The following is a 13,037-nucleotide window of genomic DNA, read 5'->3' as shown; positions in this document are numbered from 1 at the left end:
CACATCCACCCAAGAACACATATAACCAAATTACCAACAAAACAAAAAAAACCCTACAAAAACACGTATATCCTATAGATATAAATTCACTGTCCAAGAGAGCGACTGCCAGGATGACTGTCAGAACTGCCGGCCTGCATGGGCTAGCAGTTAGCTTAGCCTGCACCGCTTCCGCGTCCTGTCAGACCGCCCTCGGTGTTCCCTCCTCGGGCGCAGCTCCAGCCAGGACTGTGGTCCCTGGGCCCACCAGACGCAGCAGACCAGGGGCCTCATGTATCAATCGTTACTAGGGGTAAATGTGTGCGTACACACCCATGGGATTTTTTTAGCCCTGGAGTTTGGGTCGGAGACCAGTGTGGAACCTGGGTAACCCCTGAATTTAGACACCGATTGGCTAACACTGATGTCTTTGCAGGCCTGGGTGAAGAGGTAGACAATAGATGTTATGAGGAAGGAATTACAAATAACCATCATGGTTTGCTTCTGGCTGTCAGACAAACTTAAGAGCTAAAAAATTCCATGGGTGTATACACACAAATTTGCCCATAGTAACGACTGATACATGAGTCCCCCAGGCTCCCCCAGCCGATCCAACGCCAGCTCTCCCAGCCAGACAACTTTGACACACATCCTCGCACTCCACACGACACCAAAAACACAGTCAATGCTAGGCGAGGCCACACACACACACACACACACACACACACACAGTCTGTGTGTGTGTGTGTGTGTGTGTGTGTGTGTGTATGTGTGTGTATGTGCATGTATATGTACACACACACACACACACACACACACACACATATTATGGTCATATGGTCATATATATATGTATACGGCCAGATCATATATATGTGTGCGGCCATATATATATGGTCATATGGTCATATATATATATGGTCATATGGTCATATACGTATATATATGGCCAGCAGCGACCATATACACTACCGTTCAAAAGTTTGGGATCACCCAAACAATTTTGTGTTTTCCATGAAAAGTCCCACTTATTCACCACCCTATGTTGTGAAATGAATAGAAAATAGAGTCAAGACATTGACAAGGTTAGAAATAATGATTTGTATTTGAAATAAGATTTTTTTTACATCAAACTTTGCTTTCGTCAAAGAATCCTCCATTTGCAGCAATTACAGCATTGCAGACCTTTGGCATTCTAGCTGTTAATTTGTTGAGGTAATCTGGAGAAATTGCACCCCACGCTTCCAGAAGCAGCTCCCACAAGTTGGATTGGTTGGATGGGCACTTCTTTGAGCAGATTGAGTTTCTGGAGCATCACATTTGTGGGGTCAATTAAACGCTCAAAATGGCCAGAAAAAGAGAACTTTCATCTGAAACTCGACAGTCTATTCTTGTTCTTAGAAATGAAGGCTATTCCATGCGAGAAATTGCTAAGAAATTGAAGATTTCCTACACCGGTGTGTACTACTCCCTTCAGAGGACAGCACAAACAGGCTCTAACAGGTACTATTTAATGAAGATGCCAGTTGGGGACCTGTGAGGCGTCTGTTTCTCAAACTAGAGACTCTAATGTACTTATCTTCTTGCTCAGTTGTGCAACGCGGCCTCCCACTTCTTTTTCTACTCTGGTTAGAGCCTGTTTGTGCTGTCCTCTGAAGGGAGTAGTACACACCGGTGTAGGAAATCTTCAATTTCTTAGCAATTTCTCGCATGGAATAGCCTTCATTTCTAAGAACAAGAATAGACTGTCGAGTTTCAGATGAAAGTTCTCTTTTTCTGGCCATTTTGAGCGTTTAATTGACCCCACAAATGTGATGCTCCAGAAACTCAATCTGCTCAAAGAAGTGCCCATCCAACCAATCCAACTTGTGGGAGCTGCTTCTGGAAGCGTGGGGTGCAATTTCTCCAGATTACCTCAACAAATTAACAGCTAGAATGCCAAAGGTCTGCAATGCTGTAATTGCTGCAAATGGAGGATTCTTTGACGAAAGCAAAGTTTGATGTAAAAAAATCTTATTTCAAATACAAATCATTATTTCTAACCTTGTCAATGTCTTGACTCTATTTTCTATTCATTTCACAACATAGGGTGGTGAATAAGTGTGACTTTTCATGGAAAACACAAAATTGTTTGGGTGATCCCAAACTTTTGAACGGTAGTGTATATATATATATATGACACACAAGGTACCCTTCAGCGTCTGTATAGAGATGCGGCAGTTGTTCCATAAACTCCAATGTGAAACTTCTTGCCTGATATATGCATATTAATGACATACTAGTGGTTAATTTGGGTTAAGGTTAGGTAGCTGCCCATGTTAGGATTAAAGGTAAGTAGTGGTTATCCTGAGCATGTCTCATACAGACGCCGAAGTGTACCTTGCGCGTCACGTATCAACGCTTTGGCAAAAGTGTCAATATCCGATGCCGTGGGATGAGAATGGGCTCTCCAAGATGGCCGACCACATTTGCCCAGATTGCTACTCGCCATCAGAACAACCCACCCTCTTCCCGTCTGTCTCTCTGCTATGAGACGAGGCCATCTCCCGCCTCCGTTGCCAACGAGAGCAGTTGCTCAGGCTACCATGTCAGTACGGGTGCAACAACATCCCAGGCATCTCATCCTGTTAAGACTCCTCTCCCATCCCCACTCGCCTAAACTGGGATTACCCGGCCCCGGTGCTGGGGATAGCATCTCGTATGTCGTGGGTGACAGCAGCCATTAACTGACAACTCCCTGACAGGCTTGATAAACTTAAGTGGAGCACATTAAGGGGGGGAAAGAGCCTATATTGTAATCTCTGGGATGGGATAATTGGAGAGGGCTAATGTGGATGTAGAGGATCACATCACAAACCATCTTGTAAAAGGGGAGGGGGGGGACTCTTTAGGGTTGAGGTTGACAGTTGTATATTTCTACCAATACTCTTGCTGACAGTTCACTCAGTGGGTATGTACATTGCTACGTCAGCAGGTGCAACTAGCTGGTCGTTAACAGTAACGCCAGGAAATTTCCCTCGACTTCCTTGATTTCACAAAATTAAGCACGCAACACGGACTACAAAAACCCTGTCAAGCGGAGACATACGGTGACACGCCACAGCAGATGCAGACGTTTCAGCAGTGTCTCCCTAATAATTAGAATCGCGGCGACAAAAACACTTTGTTATTGTGCTATTATGATTTGCTGGCTGTCACAGCGTAAATCAGAGTTGCCTCATTATGCAGTAAGTAGTCAAATAAAAGCTGCGGCGGCGGCGGCGCTCCTGTCAAGAAACTGTCTACCGCACATGCAAACAAGCAAAGATGAATAAACATTAGCTGTTGTCGAGGGCTAGACTTTGAGCCGCGAGGCTCGCAGAGATCCGCTTTGTACAAAATAAAAATATTTAATTTGAAAGACTGATGCAAGGCGAAATTAAATTAAAAGGAAGTCATGCTAACTGTTAAAACAAATTACTTGCAGCGCGCCAAATTACATTTGCTCCTCCAACGGCGAGATCAAACGAGCCTAGTTTGACTCTCCTGCGCTAATGATTTCCTGCGCTCACCTCCTTTTTCATCCCAGGGGTGTTAATAAACACCCAGGCTGGCTTTTTGTTTGTTTGTTTGGTTTATTTATACATTTCCGAGCTCCACGTTTCATCTCCCCTCCTCCCTCCCTCCCTCCCTCCCTCCCTCGCTCAGCTCCACCAGCGCCGGCGGTAGGCTAGGTGAAATGGAGGGATCTAATGTAATCCCAGGGACAGCGAGCTGCTGAAAAACGTGCTCAATTAAAGCGGGATGAGCCCGGCGGGAGCGTCCCCGGTGGAGCGTGGGGTGAGTGACACGGCCCTTTGGTCGGGATTAATTAGCATGTTAAGTGGAGGAGTACGGTTTACAGGCTGCGAGCCATGGACAAGCCATCTGACACATGCCGCCCCCCCCCCCCAACGTCACCTGCGGCAAACTCGGGGTCCCAGCCCCGTCTCTCCATCAACACCCCGTCCACAACCATGGAGGTATACAAACAACAAGGGAGCGAGAAAAGGGGCGAAGTGGATCTGGGGTGCGATCTAGTAGGGCGAGAGATCTTTTATTTATTTATTTATTTTTAAGGTGGGTTTTCCCTCCCCTTTTTCTCCCCAGTTGTATCCGGCCAATTACCCCACTCTTCCAAGGCGTCCCGGTCGCTGCTCCACCCCCTCTGCCGATCCGGGGAGGGCTGCAGACTACCACATGCCTCCTCCCATACACGTGGAGTTGCCAGCCGCTTCTTTTCACCTGACAGGGAGGAGTTTCACCAGGGGGACGTAGCACATGGGAGGCTCACGCTATTCCCCCCAGTTCCCCCTCCCCCCTAAACAGCGACCAGGACACGTACCCACACCTGGCTTCCCGCCCACAGACGCAGCCAATTGTGAACAAGCCGGAGGCAACACGGGGGTTCGAACCCGGATCGCTGTGCTGGCAGGCGACGGAATAGACCGCCACACCACCCAAACACCCCCGGAAGAGAGATCATTTGACTATCAGGTGTCACAAGGTCATACGGTCCCCTGAAGCACAAATACTGAAGTACATAAAGAAAAGGGAGCCCAGCAGTGAAACGTACTGTTACTACCGCTGTGGCGTCTGACAGCTGCACACAGTGCGTCCACACTGGACTTCACCACGCCGGCTAAATCCTGTCATCAAGGCTGCTGCACGATAACAGCAGGATGCAGGGCTTATTTAGGTCCCCAATGAGGCAGAACTCCCGGGTACCAGCGTTGGCCAAAGATACTCCGAAGTCAAACTAAGGGATGTGAGGTTAAAGATCTTTCAGTTCCTTGAACCCATCGACCGCATGCAAGTCCGACAACAAGCGGTGCTGCAGAACCTTCCACATCAACTTCTTGTTTGTTTTTTTGTTTTCCATTTAATTTCAGAGCTGCCTCCTGACACGGCTTCCTGGCCTCTGCCACACTGTTTTCCAGCCTTTCATGTCTTTTGCATTTGATTGCTAGACAGCAGCGAGCCGCGGCGCTCAGCCCCCACGGCTCTTGTTTTCATATCGACTGGCCCAGCAGGGGACAGGACTTCACAATGAAAGACAATCCTACCCATGGATAAACATGATAGCCCTGCAATCAGGGGCAAACCGACTCAATGCGGGGGAAACGCGACAAAATGCCGACATCTGCACCGAGTGACGAACTTGTCTATCACAAAAGCAGAGCTCTTCCACCGGGTTTTAAACCGCCGCTTCACCGTGGGCCTTTATCCAGCTACAGCCCTCGCCAAGGACGCTCGCAGCACATCCTTACTGCGGCACGTTGGTTAAAAAGAGGCGTATTCAGAGTCGGTCAGGGGTGACACACTTCAGTCCTCGGTGTACGTGTATGTTCAGGTGAACTTCGTCGCTGAAGAGGAGGCTTTCCTTCAACCATTCTTCCTCCAGTGGCCTCTGACAAAAGGAATCAAAATGCTTTTGCTGTCCCGCGCTCGTCTCTCATCAAGACACCACTGTCATGCATGCACCACGTGACAGGACGATATCTGGACTTGTGCGGCGGCTGGAACCAGGGACTGTGTTAACCGAGAGTGTTTCATCCATCCATCCACCCATCCATCCATCCGTCCATCCATTACCCAAACCACTTATCCTGCTCTCGGGGTCGCGGGGATGCTGGAGTCTATCCTAGCAGTCATTGGGTAGCAGGCGGGGAGACACCCTGGACAGGCCGCCAGGCCATCACACAGGGCGACCCCCCCCACACACACCACCAATTACCCCACTCTTCCGAGCCGTCCCGGTCTCTGCTCCACCCCCTCTGATCCGGGGAGGGCTGCAGACTACCACATGCCTCCTCCCATACATGTGGAGCCGCCAGCTGCTTCTTTTCACCTGACAGTGAGGAGTTTCACCAGGAGGGCGTAGCATGTGGGAGAATCACACTATTCCCTCAGTTCCCCCTCCACCCTGAACAGGCACCCTGACTGACCAGAGGAGGCGCTAGTACAGCGACCAGGACATATACCCACACCCGGCTTCCCACCCGCAAACACAGCCAATTGTGTCTGTAGGGATGCTTGGCCAAGCCGGAAGTAACATGGGGACTTGATCCGGCGAGCCCCGTGTTGCTAGGCAACGGAATAGACCGCCACGCCACCCGGACGCCCCCACATAGAGGCAGTTTAGTATGACCGATTCACCCGACCTACATGTCTTTGAACTGTGGCACGCAACTGGATTACCTGGAGGAAACCCACACAGACATGGGGAGAACATGCAAACACCACACAGAGGGCGACCCCTAAGGTCGGACTACCCCGGGGCTCGAACCCAGGACCTCCTTGCTGTGAGGCGACCGCGCTAACCACCGCGCCACCGTGCCGCCCAGAATATTTCATCATTTAGTGAATTTTAAAAACAGTGGTGGACATTTCCAACCAATTATCCTTTTGATGGACTCAACACAAGGAATCGGCTTTTTGAGAAACCCTGATTTCAGTTCGGAGCAAATGCACCAGGCCAAATTCCTGTTTACAATTAAAAAAAGGGTATATAAAGAATACAAATGTTCGCTGAGGCACCATCAGAACGTAGCCTGTGGAACAGACGATTATTTTGCAGCCAGTGCGACGTAGGCTCGTAAGCTCTTAAGAAGAGCAGTGGGTACTGCCGCTTTATGCACAGCATGTTCCAGTCGGATTAACTGACCTTTCTTTTACTCGTTCCACAATTCTTAGCAATTTTGTGGGGCAGCACAAAATATAATATCGGTCAACATGAAAACCAATATGACGGGTTGAACTAGACTACGGCTACAGTTTTACCACCCCGTCCGTCACAGTGATGTATTGTGGGTAATTAAAGTGGCAGCTTTAGGTGGAACCACTGTTTGGTGCAGATCCTCACACATCTTCACTCAGCTCATAACTGATTATGACCTAACAACAGTCCTTAACACAAGCTAAATGAAACAGGTGGGTCTGTCTCAGGTCACAGGTGGAGGCAAAAAGCTTTCTGGGTGGCGTGGTGGTCTATTCCGTTGCCTACCAACACGGGGATCGCCGGTTCCAATCCCCGTGTTACCTCCGGCTTGGTCGGGCGCCCCTACACACACAATTGGCCGTGTCTGCGGGTGGGAAGCCGGATGTGGGTATGTGTCCTGGTCGCTGCACTAGCGCCTCCTCTGGTTGGTCGGGGGGATAGCGTGACCCTCCCACGCGCTACGTCCCCCTGGCGAAACTCCTCACTGTCAGGTGAAAAGAAGCGGCTGGTGACTCCACATGTGTCAGAGGAGGCATGCGGTAGTCTGCAGCCCTCCCCGGGTCGGCAGAGGGGGTGGAGCAGCGACCGAGATGGCTCGGAAAGAGTGGGGTGATTGGCCGGATGCAATTGGGGAGGAAAAAGGGGGAACCCCCCCCCCAAAAAAGGTGTTCATGGTTTAGATAAAAAAGTCATTGTGGCTGGACCACAACAGTGGGGCCAGCCCTACATGCGGTTGTCCATGAGGGAGGGTCTGAGTGCGTGATGGAGTCTCACCATTGGGCGAATGGCCGAGTTGGAGTTTCCCCATTGGCTGCTGCTCTTTCAAAAGAATCGGCGCGAACAGTTTTCTATTACATCATTGGCTGTCCATGGAACCGATGCCAAAACAGCCGCTTTTTAAACGAAGTCACGCAAAGACAGCCGCTCGATAAATGTGGTCGCGGTGCAGGCGTGCACTAGGTTTCAACCTAGGCTTGTTTTTTTTGGCTGTGGTGGCGGTGGGGCGGTCCCTTTGTGTAGTTTACATGTGTTATTCTGAACCATGACCACAATGTGCATTATTGGGTTGTCTGTAAATAAGCCGAATGTGCTCCAATAAAAAAGTGATCTCTCTTCAGTTTCGCCCCAGGAACCTTCCAGCAAACAGAAGCCAGAGAAAGAAATGGGGGAAAAAAATAGCAGTGGAGTGTTTTGTCTGCCGTAATTACTCCCCAATTATCTGGTCAAACTATGGCATTAAGGGCACTTTGTTGTCTGGGGAGCCCGGCTTTGATCACGTTGTGGCAGAATGTGTTTCGAATTAGCAGCTCCGCTATGATGTATGTTTCCTGCCACAGCAACGATAACAGCAGGGGCCAACGGAGCCGGGGCCCCCCACCTGCTGGGAGCAACAGGGTCCTCCATACATCCCCTATAGCGCCACAGAGAGAAGAAGAAAAAAGAAGAAAGGAAAAGAAGAAGTGGAGAGAGAGAGAGAGGGAGAAGGTAACAGGTAAGGAGTGAGGGATGGGGGTAAGGAGAGAGAGATGGGGGTAAGGAGAGAGAGATGGAGTGGGCGACTCAGAAAAATCCAGTTGACTTACTGTAAATGAATTATGGATGTACAGTATTTACACTCATGCGAGGTAGCGTTGATGACCAACTTCTCATTCTAAAAAGGCTCTGAAGAGATGTGGACTAAAGGATGAGGACAACGCCCTAATTGATTAATTGGCTCCACAGCTGGGAAATTAGAAAAATGTAAAGTGTAAGTAGCAGAGACACACCCACCCAGTATATATCTATCTGTCTCTGTCTATCTATCTATCTGTCTGTCTGTCTGTCTGTCTGTCTGTCCGTCCGTCCGTCCGTCCGTCCGTCCGTCTGTCTAATTAAGTCTTCTAACTATCTATATAAATACTATCTATATAAATAAATAGTTAGATATCCATCTATCTATATAAATACTAACATCCGGGGGCATCCGGATAGCATAGCGGTCTATTCCGTTGCCTACCAACACGGGGGTCGGCGGTTCGAATCCCCGTGTTACCTCCGGCTTGGTCGGGCGTCCCTACAGACACAATTGGCCGTGTCTGCGGGTGGGAAGCCGGATGTGGGCATGTGTCCTGGTCGCTGCACTAGCGCCTCCTCTGGTTGGTCGGGGCGCCTGTTCGGGGGGGGGGTAGTGTGATCCTCCCACGTGCTACGTCCCCCTGGTGAAACTCCCCACTGTCAGGTGAAACGAAGCGCTGGCGACTCCACGTGTATGGGAGGAGGCATGTGGTAGTCTGCAGCCCTCCCCGGATCGGCAGAGGGGGTGGAGCAGAGACCGGCATGGCTTGGAAGAGTGGGGTAATTGGCCGGATACAATTGGGGAGAAAAAGGGGGAAAATCCCCCCAAAAAACACCTATCTATATAAATACTAACGTCCATCTCCGCATTAAGTCATTCAGTCATCCTCATCACTCAGCACCTCAGAAAGTACATAATGGAATATATGAAAAGTGTAAGTATAAAAACTGTTAAGTGCATTATCTCTGAGGGCAATGTCACAGCTGAAGTGAGCCCTGCGGTTTTGCCCCGGTGCTGTGAAGCTGATAGCTGGGAAATGGACCATTCATCACTTTAACACATAGCCAAGGTCAGAGACGGCTGCCCTCGAGCTGCATAACAGGCGTAATATATTAACACCCCGTCTTCAAGGAAAATTACAATGACTTTGAATGTACTCCTTTTCACCCAACACATTTTCTCTTGGGTTGGCGGTACTCTGGAAGTGAGAAACAACCCACTTGTTAAAGATGCCTGTGTGGGCAGAGAAAAAAAACGTTTCACTGCACCTTGTCTGAATTGGGAAAGGCACGCCAGACTCCTGCTGGTCATCTGCTGCGGGCCAGTGAGAGCTCCTCCTGGGGGATATCAGTGGCGTCCCAGGCCAGGCGTGGCACGTGTTCTCTCCAGGACCACCCCCACCCCCCAAGGCCCTGCTGCACGCTGGCCTGTACTGTGGACGCCACCATCTGCCGCCTCCCATTGGTAAATTGGCCAGTGAGGCTGCACAGACAGCCCTCCCCTGATTTGGGCACAGGGCCCGGGGGTTGGAGGAGGTGGAGGAGGAGGAGGGGGGGGGCCTCCCTGGTGTTTCAGAGAGCCACTCCATAACACTTTCCTCATGAGCAGTCCTCTGGAGGGCTGCTGGAACGTCTCGAAGCCATCTGGGGAGAAGTGGAGCGTGGCAGGGAGCAGCTGGACGCTTACAGCTGCTATTTAAGCCCTGGCAGCACAGCTCCATCAGTCAGTCAGCAGGAAGTGCAGCGAGCATAGCAGAGCAGCAGCGAGCTCGAAACACAGACCTGCAGCACCAAGCACATCACCCGAAACTACCTCATCAACTTAAAGGGAATTTCATCGCTCATGATGTGCACATCCAGGAAGTACCGGTGGTCTGGATTGCCTATTAAGACTTGAACCGCTTTGGTGTAGCTCATATTTACAGAGAAAACTGTCTTTTCCTATTCAGAGAGCCTGTCCAGCAGTGACTACAAGTACCATTCAGCACTGCGCCAGGACGCAAGCGTCTTGACAAGCCGCTACAGCCGTAATGCTTCTAATACACTCACGCTCTCTCCCACAGGCTCTTCAAACAACCCCCTGTAGGGCAGGAGGCTTGCCAGTACCGCTGGCTTCACCGAGAACCAACACAGCGGTGTGCACTTTTACTTAACCAGAGGATCAGCCTTCACATTTAGCTCATTGATTACATTATCTGGTGCAGAACACCCCCCCCCCCCCCCGACAAGCCACTCGCATCTCACAAGTTGAGAACTCGGTCTCGGGTGAAGCCCAGAAAGAGGACAGGAAGCTAGCGTGATAGCATGCTAACATATATGAGGTTCTCAGGCTAACATGTTAGCCAACAAATGCGTAATTATACATCTGGAAAATACCAACATCTGGATCACTTTTGAACCCTCTGCAAACGCTACCCAGCTGAAATAAATGGATCACAAACATGTTTTATATATATATATACTTTGGCCACCATGCTCACAGGATGAGTGGAGTGAGGACAGGCTCAGCTGTTAGTCTGTGTTTTGGTAGCACTACCATTCGACCTCTAGTGGTTAGAAGTTGCTCGAGGCACATTTAAGCCCAGACACACAACTTCTATAATCGTTTCAGACCTTGAAAAGAAAAAGAACAGCACACTTAACCATTGAAATTTGCCAATTTCTAGTATTTCCAGTCTTAGAGATGCACATACGTAGCATTTTTTTCCCCCGTCGACCAGCTTAGTCCACAGGAGCATGTTCATACTTGTCTAGATTTCCTCTGGGAAAATAATGTCTGATATTATCGTAACAGCTCCAACTGGTTGAGGGTTCGAATGGGAGGTGTGCAATTTGGAGCTTGAGCCCACAATGCACAACTGGATAACGTGTGCTGCTGACTGTCTATGGTGACCTGCCCTGCTTGGTGTAGGCCAGCAGAGACTCTTCACAATCTTAAAAGTCAGTCGTCACAACCATCCATCCATCCATTATCCAAGCCGCTTATCCAAATCGGGGTGGTGGGACGCCGGAGCCTATCCCAGCAGTCATTGGGCGGCAGGCGGGGAGACACCCTGGACAGGCCGCCAGGCCATCACAGGGCCCACACATTCACACCTAGGTATAATTTAGTACGGCCGATTCACCTGACCCACATGTCTTTGGACTGTGGGAGGAAACCGGAGCTCCCAGAAGAAACCAATGCAGACACGGGGAGAACATGCAAACTCAGCACAGAGCACAACCTGAGATGACCCCCAAGGTTGGACTACCCCGGGGCTCGAACCCAGGACCTTCTTGCTGTGAGGCGACCGCGCTAACCACTGCGCCACCGTGCCGCCTTCATCACAACCAAACCAGGGTTATAACTGGCCTGTAAATCACGTAGTTTATTCCCATCTTAACTACAGCAAGAGTCGTAACCTACAGAACGGGGAGGAAAACAGCAGAGCTCTTTAAAGCCCTTTCAAAATATCCCTGCTGACACGCTCGCATGACCGTATGGCTAAAGGATTGTGGGGTTGAATGTCAGACCACTTAAATATCACTTAACAAAACAAATCTTTAGGTCAAAGATTCACATCAGTTACCAAACATACACCAACACGTTAACGTTTTAAGCTACAAATGACAGCGTTCCTATTTAATTGCCCTTCGCCTTTCAAATCCTGTCGGACACATCAGCACGCTGACTGGAACGACTTCTGGAGTCGGTCCAGCCGACTCCCGTCTGAGGTCGGGATTGTGTACACTTATGTTAAGAGGGAACTGCAACCCAAAACTTGGCGTTGCCATGTCAAATGAGAGATGTGGAGCGTGGTTTGTGGAGTAGTGTACTTAAGATTTTATCACCGTGCAACAACAAGCGGGAACAAGGCCCGGTGGTGACGGAGTGAGGAAGGTCGCGTTACGCACTGGGAATCGACCTCATCTTACAGCTGCTCTTTGCTACGTGTACGCACGTACACTTTGGAGCAGTTGAACGGAAGCAAACAAGCGACCGGCCGAGCGGCGTTTTACTGCCGACGAAAAGGACTTCCTCCAAACACGGCGTGAATTTGCGAATGCTAATTAAAAGACAAATAGCGTGAGCTCTCTTTTCTGGGAGCAAGTCTGCGCACACGATAACTAAGACAACGACGACTCGTATTATGCGGGTGATGACACATTCCTGAATCAATATGCAGTACCAGTTGTTGTGGAAAATGTTTCATCGTCATCATCATCATCATCATCATCACCCAAACCGCTTATCCTGCTCTCAGGGTCGCGGGGGATGCCGGAGCCTATCCCAGCAGCCATTGGGCAGCAGGCGGGGAGACACCCTGGACAGGCCGCCAGGCCATCACAGGGTAATCACAGCATCCGAAACAAACGGCGAACCATTCATCGGAGTTATAGAGTTTTCCGACTCCAGAGCGGAATCTGACTCCCCTTCACGTGAACGAGTTTCCCACGTGGAATCTGACTCCCCTTCATGTGAACGAGTCAGATTCCACGTGGGAAACTCATTCACATGAAGGGGTGTCAGATTCCACGTGGGAAACTCGTTCACGTGAAGGGGAGTCAGATTCCACGTGGGAAACCCGTTCACATGAAGGGGAGTCAGATTCCACACGGGAAACCCGTTCACATGAAGGGGTGTCAGATTCCGTGCGGGAAACCCGTTCATATGAAGGGGAGTCAGATTCCGTGCAGGAAACCTGTTCACATGAAGGGGAGTCAGATTCCGTGCGGGAAACCCGTTCACATGAAGGGGAGTCAGATTCCACGCGGGAAACCCGTT

The sequence above is a fragment of the Lampris incognitus genome, chromosome 8 (genome assembly GCF_029633865.1).
Source record: "Lampris incognitus isolate fLamInc1 chromosome 8, fLamInc1.hap2, whole genome shotgun sequence".
Classification (NCBI taxonomy): Eukaryota; Metazoa; Chordata; class Actinopteri; order Lampriformes; family Lampridae; genus Lampris; species Lampris incognitus.
This window is presented reverse-complemented; position numbering follows the sequence as displayed.